This window comes from Trichechus manatus, unplaced genomic scaffold (assembly GCF_000243295.1).
Source record: "Trichechus manatus latirostris isolate Lorelei unplaced genomic scaffold, TriManLat1.0 scaffold00002, whole genome shotgun sequence".
Lineage (NCBI taxonomy): Eukaryota > Metazoa > Chordata > Mammalia > Sirenia > Trichechidae > Trichechus > Trichechus manatus.
In genome coordinates, this window is record NW_004443938.1 from 13,442,964 (window position 1) to 13,455,086 (window position 12,123).

Sequence of the window (12,123 nt, forward strand, 5' to 3'; positions counted from 1 at the left end):
CCCGGGTGCCGGCTTCCGCGGGCGCCACCGCTGCGCCTCGGCCAGGTTGCTCAGGGGCCGTCCTCGCGCCGCCGGAGCCTCCCCGGGAGAGAGCGATGGAGACTGGGAGGCCGCTGGCGGCCCGGCAACCCCTCCCAGGGGTGGGGACAGGAGAACCCGTGGGCTCTGTCAGGAGCCACCGCGGCGAGCGCCCGGCCGCGGCTCGAGAAGCGACCCCGCGGCGGCGCTCCAGCCCCGAGCCGAGACCGCGCCGAGCTGGGGGCCGGGGGCGCGGCAAGGAGGGTCTCCTGGCTTCCTCCTGCCCACAGGAGCCGGTCAGTGCGAGCGGGGAGCCGGGGGTTGGGCAGGCGCGCGTCTCAGGGCCGCGGGCAGCCGGCGACAGACACTTGTTTGCAAAGGCTCAGTCCGGCGCGCGCGCGGCTCCTGCAATGCCGCTCCGCCCGCCCGCCGGCTCCTCCTCTTTCTCCTCCTCTCGCCCGCGACCCCCTGGTGCCCGGCGCCCCGGCCCGGGCCCACCGCAGTTCCCACGCGCTCCCCCTCCGCGCGGCCCCGGGAGGGCATCGCCCAGGGAGAGGTTGGGTCAGGCGACCGCCTGCAGGGCCATGGCCACCACCTCCGCAACCTCCGAGGCGTGCGCTAGGCTGACTGCTGTCGCCTGCCAGACTCTCCAGCCGGTTTATCACCAGCAGCAGCTGCCGCTCCGGGTCGCGCAGCCACACGGCGTCCCGCACACCCGTCTGCTGAATCCCTGGACGAGAGGAATACACGGGTGGAGCGGCGACCCTCCCTGCCTGCCAGCCGGGCACGGGGCCGAGTTGCGGGGCTCTGTGGACGCAGGGCACGGGCAGGGGCTGCCCGGGAACGGGACGGAGGACGGCGCGAGGCGGCCCTGGCTCGGGGACGGGGGCTGAGTTGCGGGGCTCTGTGGACGCAGGGCGCGGGCGGAGGCTGACAGGGAACGGAACGGAGGACGAGGCGGGCCTGGCTTGGGGAGGGGGGCTGGAGCCGAGTTCTGGCGACCTGGCTGGGCTCCAGGCCCCGGGAGCAGCGGGGAGAGGTAGGAAGAGTGCGAGGGTCCAGGTCCCTCGGGCCGCCGCCCTGCCTCCCTCCTGGGCACGAGCTCGAGGCGGCAGCCTGTTTGGGGGCCCCTCCCGGCCTTTCTTTCTCCACTTCTCCCGCGCGAGCGCTGACAATCGGCTCGCTTTATTTCGCTCTCCTTTTCCTCGTGGAGCCTCCACGGCAGTCAAAGAGAACACTCTGCTTTTCTACTGCCCCGGTCCTTCCCTGCCTGACAGCCGCGGCGGATGGCCGAGCTGAAGCTCCTGCGCGCCGGTGCGCTCACCCCACGACGCGCACGGGTCCGAGCCCCCGACCCGCGGAAGCGGGTGGGCAGCGGAAGGTCTGGGAGCAGGGGCGGGGGCGCTTGGTTTTCCGAGTCCCGCTTTCCATTCACGCCTCACTGGGATGTGTAGTTCTCCGCTAGCGGTCCAGCTCCGAGAGGAAACGCTATTTGTAGACCACAAAACTACAAATCCCTGCATCCCCCGCGACGAGGGCGGGAGAGGGACGGAGCTGGGCTCTCCGCGCGCGGTGGTTGGAGATGGGAACTAACAAAGGGGATGGTGGGGAGCGGCCGTTCCTTCTATGTGGTGGGCTTGTTACACGTTACACATGTTCTTTGTTAATTTCTACAACCCTGCGAGCCACTATTGTATCCAATTTAGAGGAAGCTTAACTACTTGCCAGAGATCACAAAACTCCCCCGTGGCAGAGATGGGATTGAGCCCAGAGCCCAGAGTACGAAGCACTGCCTCGGTGAGCTGTGTCAAAGGGAAATAAAATCGGTTTATCGAGAGAGAAAAAGAAATGAGGCCGGTTAGATTATGCCATGAAATTATAAGCAGCTGTGAATGAATAGGTCCCTGGGTGGTGCAAATGGTCTGTGCTCGACTCTTAACCCCAGGTTTGCCCTGGACTGCTAACCTACCGCTTGGGATTTGAACCCACCCAGCGTTGCCTCCAAAGAAGGGCCTGGAGATCTGCTTCCATAAAGATTTTTTTTTTTAAGTTGCCTTCTGTAAATTCTGACTCGTGGCGACCCCATGTGGTTCAAAGTAGAACTGCATTCCACAAAGTTTTCTTGGCTGTAATCTTACTGAAGCAGATCGCCAGGCTTTTCTTCCACAGAGCTGCTGAGTGGATTCCAACCACCTACTTTCTGGTTAGTAGCCGACTTTCAGATTAGTAGCTGAGGCCCTTCAGTAAAGATTGTTGTTGCTGTTAGGTGCCTTGGAGTCGATTTCGACTCATAATGACCCCACTGACATGATAGAATTGCCCATAAGGTTTTCTAGGCTATAATACTTACGGAAGCAGATCTCCAGGTCTTTCTCCTGCAGAGTTGCTGGGTGGGTTCTATGGGCCAACCTTTCAATTAGCAGCCCAGCACTTAACCATTGGGCCATCAGGGCTCCTTGCCAAGAAAACACTATGGAGCAGTTCCGCTCTGTAACACATGTGGTTGCCATGAGTCAGAATCAACAGCTACTTTTTTTTGTTTTTTGTTGTTATTTTTGGTTAATAAATATGGAATTTACAAGCATTCATTCCAAAGCAGGTTAGAGTCACAGGAGAATGGGTAGGATCTTAAATGCATAATCAGAATTGGGTCCAAATGATTTTAGATATTGCATGACAGAAGAGCATATTATAAGGATAATTAAGTACTTTGTCCACCACCCATCTGCCAGTTTGTGGTACTGTAGTGGCTTACAGGCTGCTGTAATGCCGGAAGCTATGCCACCAGTATTTCAAATACCAACAGGGTAACCCACGGTAGACAGGTTTCAGTGAAATTTCCAGACTAAGACTAGGAAGAAAGGCCTGGTAATCTACTTCCGAAAATTAGCCAGTGAAAACTTAATGGATCACAACAGAACATTTCCCAACTCATTGTTTTGGACAAGTTATCAGAAAGGATCAATCACTAGTGGAGGACATTGCGTTTGGTGAAGCAGAAGGCCAGCGGAAACCCTTGGTGAGATGGATTGGCACAGTAGCCAAAAGGATGGACTCAAACATGCTGGCCATTGTGAGATGATGCAAGATGGAGCGACGTTTTGATCTGTTGTACGTAAGGTCACCATGAGCTGAAGTCAACTCTATAGCAACTATCTACCTACCTAAGTACTTTGTGGCTGCACTATTTTTAAAAACCGACTGGCAAGCCTCAAACATTTCAAGTGAAAGATCTCATATGTTTTCCTTGCCCTTCTTTAGCCAATGGGATCAACAGAGTATTATTCTATTTATTGCAAGCCCCTTTCCTCTGGTCATCCAAGGTGCAATACTAGATCCATTGACTTAATGGCTTTAAAAAAAACTCCTACTGCTGTTCCCAATTAAAACCAAACATTTCTGGCAAAATTTTATGGCACTGCAGCTATGTTTTTAAAAAATATTTGCAAGAGCAATGATATAAAATCTGGAATGTGCCTTAAAACACTCCAGCCCAACCATTCCCAAAAAACACAAGGGTATAGATGAAACAATACAGACAAACTGTTGAAACTTGTTGAAGTTGAGCAATGTATCTGTATTGGTTATCTATTACTGCAAATTACCACAAATGTAGCAGCTTAAAACAACACAAATTTATCATCTCACAGTTTCTGTGGGTCAGCTGTCCAGTCACACTAGTTCCTATGCTTAGGGTCTCACACCTGCCATCAAGCTGTTGACCAGGCTAAGTTCTCATCTGGAGGCTCAACTGAGGAAGAATCGGCTTCCACGCTGTATCCAATCATTGGCAGAATTCACTTCCTTGCAGCTGCAGGACTGGCGGCCCTGACTTCTTGCTGGCCGTGGAATGGAGGCTGTCCTCAGCTAGAAGGGGCCTGCAGTTCCTAGAGGCCACCTCCAGGTCCTCATCCCATGGGCTTTCCTAACTGGTCACCTACTTCATTAAGCCAGCAAGCAGAGTCCCTAGAGTGAATCTGCTAGAAGACAGAATCACATATAATGTAATCACACAGGAGTGACATCAAATTTGCCCTGTTGGTAGAAGCAAGTCACAAGTTGCGAACACACTCAAGGGGAGGGGATTACACAAGGCTGTGAACACCAGAAGGGGAGGATCATGGGTTGGGCAACACCCTAGAGTCTGTCTACCACACTATGTCCCGTATATTCTTCTGTCTACTTAGGTTTATGGTTGAAATTTTCCATTTTAAAAAGGAGAAGAAATGAATTACAGATAGTCCCTGGCTTACTATGAACCACATTTACAACCGTCTGGGTTTTGTTTTGTGTTTTTTGTGTAAATCTTATCATTAGCAACATGTACTACATATAGTGTTGCAGCACGTAATTTGCTGATGTTATCCTCAGATGTTCATTCACAGATGTTCAAAGTTCAGATTTATAAAGATATTGATAATAAAAGTCAATAATAATGAAAACTAAAAACAAAAAAGAGGTATTCGATGTATATCAGAACCAACTTACCATAGAGTTGTCAGAATGGAACCCCGTTGTAAGTCGGGGACTACCTGTATTTCTTCTATTAAAAGTCTGCCATATGTACAGTTTTTTTTGTAGCAAATAAATGTCTAGATCAGCTGATATGATTGGTTGCAGTTGTCTTTCTCCAGTTTATATTTGGAGACTAGTGGGCGCATATTAATCAGGGTTCTCCAGAGAAACAGAACTAAGAGGGGATGTAGATATAGAAATTTATTTTAAAAAATTGGCTCACATGATTGTGGGAGCTGGCAAGTCCAAAATCCATAGGTCAGGCAACAGCCTGGAGACTCCAGCAGGATTTCTGTGTCACAATCTTGAGGCAAATTTCCTTCTCTCAGGGAAACCTCAGTTTTTGCCCTTAAGGCCTTCAAGTGATTGAATGAGTGCACCCACATTATTGAGGATCATTTTCTTTCAACTGATTGTAAATGTTAATCACATCTATAAAATACCTTCATAGCAATATCTAGACCAATGTTTGACCCAACAACTGGGCATATAAAATTAACCATCATATATAATATAAAATTAACCATCAAAGGTGGGTAGTTGGAGGAACAAGCAATAAACAAGTGAACAACTAAATAATAAGAATTTCAGAGAATGATACAAGAATGAATAAAACAAAGCAAGCTCATAGGTGGAGTTAGCGTCCTCTGTGAAGGCGGCATTTGAGCAGATAAGAAGAAACAACAAAGGCCTCACGGAAGAACAAGCTTGGGAAATTCTAGAAAAACAGCCTGGCTAGAGTGGAATGAGGGACAGGGAGAATAGTCCAAGGTAAGGCTGGGAGGTGATAGGACTGGGGAGGCGTCTGTAACTGATTCTGTACCACCTGGGAAGTCACTTATTCTGTGGCCTCCATTGTGTTGTATTGACATGTCAGAAAGAAGAGCTACATATGGTACTTTCCCTCAAGACATACATAGATTGCAATAGTTTATGCTGGAAGGACTCCCATACACCTAGTATTATAGACCAAAACGTTTATTTTGTGTTTGAGGAAACCGAGGTCCAGAAAAGTCTAGTAACCTACTAGCGGTTCCGTAAGAATGACTCACAAGTGACAAATAGTCTATAAATAGTTATTGAATTGAAAGGGTGAATTCTCTGATTGAAGTTTTAGAAAATCAATAACAATTATTTAGTGTCTGTTACGGTCCCTGGGTGGAGGACATGGTTTGAGCTCAGCTGCTAACCTAAAGGTTGGCAGTTTGAACCCACCCACCAGTACCTTGGAAGAAAGTCTGGTGATCTGCTTCCTGTAAGATCACAGCCAAGAAAACCCTGTGGAGGAGTTCTGCTCTGTAGCACGTGGAGTCACCATGAGTGGGAATAGTCTTGATGGCAACCAACAACCAAACAATAATGTGCGAGACAGTGAGATAATGGAAGAAGTTGAAGGTGGCAGAGAAGCTACAACCTTGTCCAGGAAACAAGATGGAGACACACAAGAAACTAAGTAATGAAAGAAAATAGTATAATAAAAATGACTCTCTTCCCAAGTATCTTCTTATATTTGGCAATGTCTTGGTTTTTTTATACGTTTAGCGTGTTGAATCATCAGGACAACCCTCTGAGGCAGGAGTTATTATCTTTCTTTCCCAGAGGAGGAAACAGAAGGCCAGAGAAGCTAGGGATTTGCCCACCTTTTCACAGCTAGTAAGTGATGGAGACAGGATTTGATTCCAACTTTTTCTACACTGGCCCACCACTACGCAATGGAAAGAGTATGCTGTGTCTGATTAACTGCCAACAGAGCAGAATAGAGGAGTATCTTGATTTCAGAGCCCTGGTGGTGCAGTGGTTAAGAGCTTGGCTGCTAACCAAAAGGTCAGCAGTTCGAATCCACCAGCTGCCCCTTGGAAACCCTATGGGGCAGTTCTACTCTGTCCTATAGGGTCACTATGAGTTGGAATCAACTCGACGGCAATGGGTTTGGTTTTTGGTGTCTGTTAACAAAAATGGAATGCTGTTTTCATCCTGTATGCTCTTTTTTTTTTTTTTTTTTAATTGAAATATCTTTTCCCTTAACCCACCTCACTCCCACTCCTCCTCAGGTAACCAATTTTAACAACTTGGGCTCATATAATTATATCCAGTCTCAAATAATTACAAACAAACATGGATACACACACACGGTCCATCTTCTAATTTCATCAGCTGTCCTGATAATGTCCTCTGTAGTTAATTTTTTCCCAGTTCAGGATCCAACCCAGGATTATGCATTGCACTTGGCTGTTACGTCTTTTTGTTGTTGTTGTTATGTACCGTCAAGTTGATTTTGACTCATAGCAACCCTATAGGACATAGTAGAACTGCCCCATAGAGTTTCCTAGGCTGTAATCTTCATGCGGGCAGATTACTAGGTCCTTTCTTCCATGGAGCCACTGGTGGGTTCATATCGCCAAACTTTTGGTTAGCAGCCAAGTGCTTAACCATTGTGCCACCTGGGCTCCTTTTTTTTCTGTCTCCTTTAGTATGGAACGGTCCCTTTATTTTAGTTTCTTGACTGTGACATTTTTAAAGACTAAAACCAATGGCCATTGAATCAACTCCAACTCATGGCGACCCCACATGTGCTAGAGTAGAACTGTGCCGCATAGAATTTCCAAAGGCTGATTTTTTGGAAGTAGATTGCCAGAGCTTTCTTGCAAGTGCCTCTGGGAACCTGAACCTCCAGCTTTTCAGTTAGTAGCCACGCACATTAATTGTTTGCACCACCCAGGGACTCTTTTGAAGAAGACTACATGTTTATTATTTTGTAGAAAGTCTATTTGGGTTTGTCTGACGTTTCTTTATAATAAAATTTGGGATATGGCACTCACCAGGCTTTGGCCTTATAGAGACAGAAGCACTGCCTTGAGGCTACGGTGCTCCAACTACAAGGTCCCTGCCCAGGTCAGACCTGCTGCTCTGGGGCCTACAGTTCTTCACACAATGGTAAGAGCACTTTTGAAGCATTATGTCCACACTGCTTCCAACTGCTGGTGCTGGATAATTCTCAAGTGTGCCTCAAGCCTAAGCCAAAACAGACACCCCAAATCCAGAAACTTCTTGATCAATAAGCAAAAAAATTATGCACTCAATTTTAAAGAAGCAAAAATTATGAAGAGGTACAAAGACTCCAAAACTGTTTTGTTAATTACTTGTAAAACATGCAACTGAACAGGTACACACAGTGATAAAAATAGAAGCCTCCTGTTAGTAATGGGAAGCAATTTTACCACTCCTCAGCTTAAACCTGGAGCCCTGGTGGCACAGTGGTTAAGAGATCTGCTGCTAACCAAAAGGTCAGCAGTTTAAATCTACCAGCTGCTACTTGGGAACCCTATAGGGCAGTACTACTCTGTAATCTACTCAACAGCAACAGTTTTTTTAAGATTAAACACAGGAGCCCTGGTGGCACAGTGGTCAAGAGCTTGGCTGCTAACCAAAATGACGGCAGTTCAAATCCACCAGCCACTCCTTGGAAACCCTATGGGGCAGTTCTACTCTGTCCTATAGGGTCGCTATGAGTCAGAATCGACTCAACGGCAATGGGTTTGGTTTCGGTAAGATTAAACCACGTGAGAAGACACCAGAGAGAAAGATTGAGTTTTGCAAATCTGCTTCCAAAGGCAAGAGCCCAGCGTGGGTTTTCCAAGTGCTTATATCTGGACAGTCAACACTAATTTGCTCCTCCAAGAATGTGAGCGAAACAAACTAACAAAAAAAAACCACTTCTCTCAAATAAAAATGGTGCTTAGTCAGAAAGAATCCAAAAAAAAACCATACAAGATTTCAGAAGCTTGTCTCCTCTGTAAAGAATAGATTTTGTGAAATGTCTAATGCTAAAAACAACTTATTTTATTTTTATTTATTCTCTGAATACATGGAAACCTGATCCAAGAACAAACTTTGCTTGACAACCTTCTTGGCATTCCTGGGGGAAAATAGTGTCATTGGAATAAACAACTGAAACCTGCCTACCTCAAAGGTTGGTTGTGAGATCATGCACACATACACACACACACCAAAAAAAAAAAAACCTTATATGGTTTCCAAGGAGCATCTGGTGGATTCAAATTGCAGACCTTTTGGTTAGCAGCCAAACTCTTAACCACTATACCACCAGTGTTTAAAATATATATATATAGCAGCAGTCAAGAAATCAAAGGATGCATTGCATTGGGCAAATCTGCTGCAAAAGCCCTCTTTAAAGTGTTGAGAAGCAAAGATGTCACCTTGAAGGCTAGGGTGCACCTGACCCAAACCATGTGTTTTCAGTTACATCATATGCATGTGAAAGCTGGACAATGAATAAGGAAGAACAAAGAAGAACTGACGCCTTTGAATTGTGGTGTTGGCGAAGAATATTGAGTATACCATGGACTGCCAAAAGAACGAACAAATCTGTCTTGAAAGAAGTACAGTCGGAATGCTCCTTAAAAGCAAGGATGGCGAGACGTCTTACATACTTCGGACATGTTGTCAGGAGGGATCAGTTCCTGGAGAAGGACATCATGCTTCGTAAAATACAGGGTCAGCGAAAAAGAGGAAGACCGTCAACGAGATGGATTGATACAGTGGCTGCAACACGGGCTCAAGCATAACAATTGTGAGCATGGCGCAGGACTGGGCAGTGTTTCGTTCTGTGGTGCATAGGGTCACTATGAGTCGGAACTGACTTGACGGCACCTAACAACAACAACAAATGCGTGTGTATGTGTGTGTGTGTGTGTGTGTGTGTGTGTGTGTGTGTATGAAAGTGACTTATAAATATTAAATTCATATGCAGGTATTATGTGGTATTCTTACTATTTTCTCTCCACTGAGTTAGTGGTTTTCACTATATCATTTTCTTTCAAAAGGAAATTGAGACCTTTATAAGAGCAGGTGCTCACACATGGGGCTTCTTCTGGGAGTGAGTAGCCTCACTGCTAATTGAGAAAAAAATGTGTGTCCTTGTTCTCTCACAAACATCTTCATAACTATATATTAGTAAAACCTGAAAATTATTCCTATTTTGAGTGCAAAAATAACTATATTCTTGCTTATAGATGACTCCGTAAGATACACAGTACAAATATATACTTTACAGAAATTTTCAATTTCATAACTTTCTGTCGTTTCTAATAATATTTCACCTTAAGAGACATTTTAATTTGTTCTAGTGCAAAGTTATTTCTAGGCTTAAAATTATTTCAGATAACAACATACTAACTTACAGTTCAGCTATCTTAAATATTTTCTGAAATAACATAGATATCAATGGTATGGCTTCCCTCCACCCACACCCCTAGTAGTTTAAAGGCGTTAGTCCATTGTCTGCTGGTATCCATTGTTTCCAAGAAGAAGCAAGCTGTCACTTGTGCTATTGTTTACCAGGAGGTGATATGTCATAAAAACGGGATGGGGGAGGATACTGTGAAGATTTTTTCTTTGTTTTCCTGTTTGACTGTGATGTGCGTAGGTGTGGTTTTCTTTTTTATTTATCTTGCTTAAGTTTCACGGACCTTCTTGAATCTGTAAGTTTGTGTTCTTCACAAAATTTGGGAAATGTTTGACTATTATTTTTTAAACATTTTTGTCAAATCCTCTCTCTCCTGTCATTCTGGGACTCTGATACCACAAATGTTAAATGGCTTGATATTGTCCAGCAGGTTATTGAAGCTCTGTGTATTTACTTTTTAAAAATTCATTTTTCTCTATGTTCTTCAGATTGGATAAATTCTATTGATCTGTCTTCAAGGTCACTGACCCTTCTACCATCTCCAATCTGCCATTAAACACATCCAATGAATTGTTCATTTTACATACTTTATTTTTCAGTTCTTGAATTTCCATTTGGTTCCCTGTTAGAGTTTCCCATTCCATTTGATTTATTATTATATCATATTCTCCGTTAAGTCCTTGAACATGTTTATAAAGACGGTTTTAAAGCACTTGTCTGCTAATTCCAACATCTGAGTTACCTCAGGGCTAATTTCGTTCTTTTTTATTTTTTTTTTTTGTTTATGGGACACATTTTCTTGTTTCTTTACTTGCCTAGTAATTTTTTATTGTATGCTGTATTATTGAGAGTATGGATTTTATTATCTTACTTTGGCTTTTTTCCAGACAGTTCATTTACTGCAGAGCAGCTTGAGCCTTTCAAGGCTTCTTTTTAAGCTTTGCAATGTAGGTATAGATTAGTCTTTAGTCTAGAGCTAGAGTAACTCTAGCCTTAAAATGTTGCTTTTGTGTGTATGTCTGTGTGTTAAGTGGCCAGTGGGTTCAGTGAGGTCTCTTCAGTCTGGATGGTTGGAATTCCTATGTCTCTCAGCACGGTGTAACGTCTGGTATCTCTGTTCAGTTTATAGTTCCCAGAAGCTGTTCTCCACCAAGCCTAGTGGAGTCTTTCCCTTGCATTCATAGCTCAGTATATGGTCAAAGAGGTAAGGAAACTCCTAAGCAGATGTTTGGAGCTCATTTATTCTGGTACTTTGCCCCCACAAACTCCAGCTGCCTTAAGAGCCTTGTACTCTGATCTCTGCCTCCATATATGAGTGAGACCACTAAAGGAGCCTGGATACTTCTCCCGGCACTATGGCCCAGAAAATACCCTCAGGCAAAAAACTGAGGTGATCACGGTGCTCACCTAATTTTCTGTCTCTTGTTCACCATCTGAAAACAGCTGACTCATAGACTATGTTCAGTTTTCTAATTGTTTCTGGAGGGATAGTCAGTCAGGTGACAGTTCCTCTGTCATGGCCTACAACTGAAATCACATGTTTTTTCTGTAAATGTTCTATAGATGCTGCTCAGTTGTGTCTTATCAGGGAAACTAATACAGTACAGTGCTGCCTTTTTTCTCATGAATCCATGGGATTCCTCACGCCGAACCCTTTCCAGGAAGTGCTCCCTGGTGCTCACCCAGGGCTCTCCACCTTTATTCCTCTGACTCTCCCACCCAGGAGGAAGAGGCTTGTGATGACTTTATGTCTGGATGCTGGCAGGGTATGAAGCTAACTCATCCCCTTGAATCCCAGCAGCTTATCGTCCTTAGATCAACAGTAGTAGTTGACAGTAAAATTGAAATTGGGAAGGGCCAGAATAGACTTAGTCGGATTGCCATTTTCTCCTAAAACCTAACCTGATTACAATCTCTCCATGAATAAATAGGAGAGAGTGTCTTTCTTTGTTGTTAATTCCTTGTTGAGCACACTTTAATACAGAACATTAATTCTTCATATTTTTTATTCAGTGCTCATTCAAATAAAATTTCTGGTCAAGATTCCTTTTCTTATGTAAACCTTTTATTAAACATTTTAAATTTCCAATATGTCTATTGAAAGACGAAATTTGAGCTATTTGGGGTTTAGATTAGTGTACTCTTGTCCCCATCAGCATTTCTCAAGCTGAAGGAACTAAACAAAAAATTCAAACCTCGACTTGCAATACAGAAGGATTCTATGAGCAAAATATTGAACAACACAGGCAGCATCAAAAGAAGATGGAAGAAATACACAGAGTCACTATACCAAAAAGATCTGGTTGACAGTCAACCATTTCACAAGGTAGCATATGATCAAAAACTGATGGGATTGAAGGAAGAAGTGCAAGCTGCACTGAAGG

The 12,123-nt window shown here is 44.9% G+C and overlaps 1 pseudogene; it reads left to right on the forward strand.

The window, feature by feature from the left end:
• Nucleotides 1–1,304: 1,304 nt before the first annotated feature.
• Nucleotides 1,305–8,337, forward strand: LOC101344259 (UPF0711 protein C18orf21 homolog; annotated as a pseudogene).
• The last annotated feature ends 3,786 nt before the right edge of the window (nucleotides 8,338–12,123 follow it).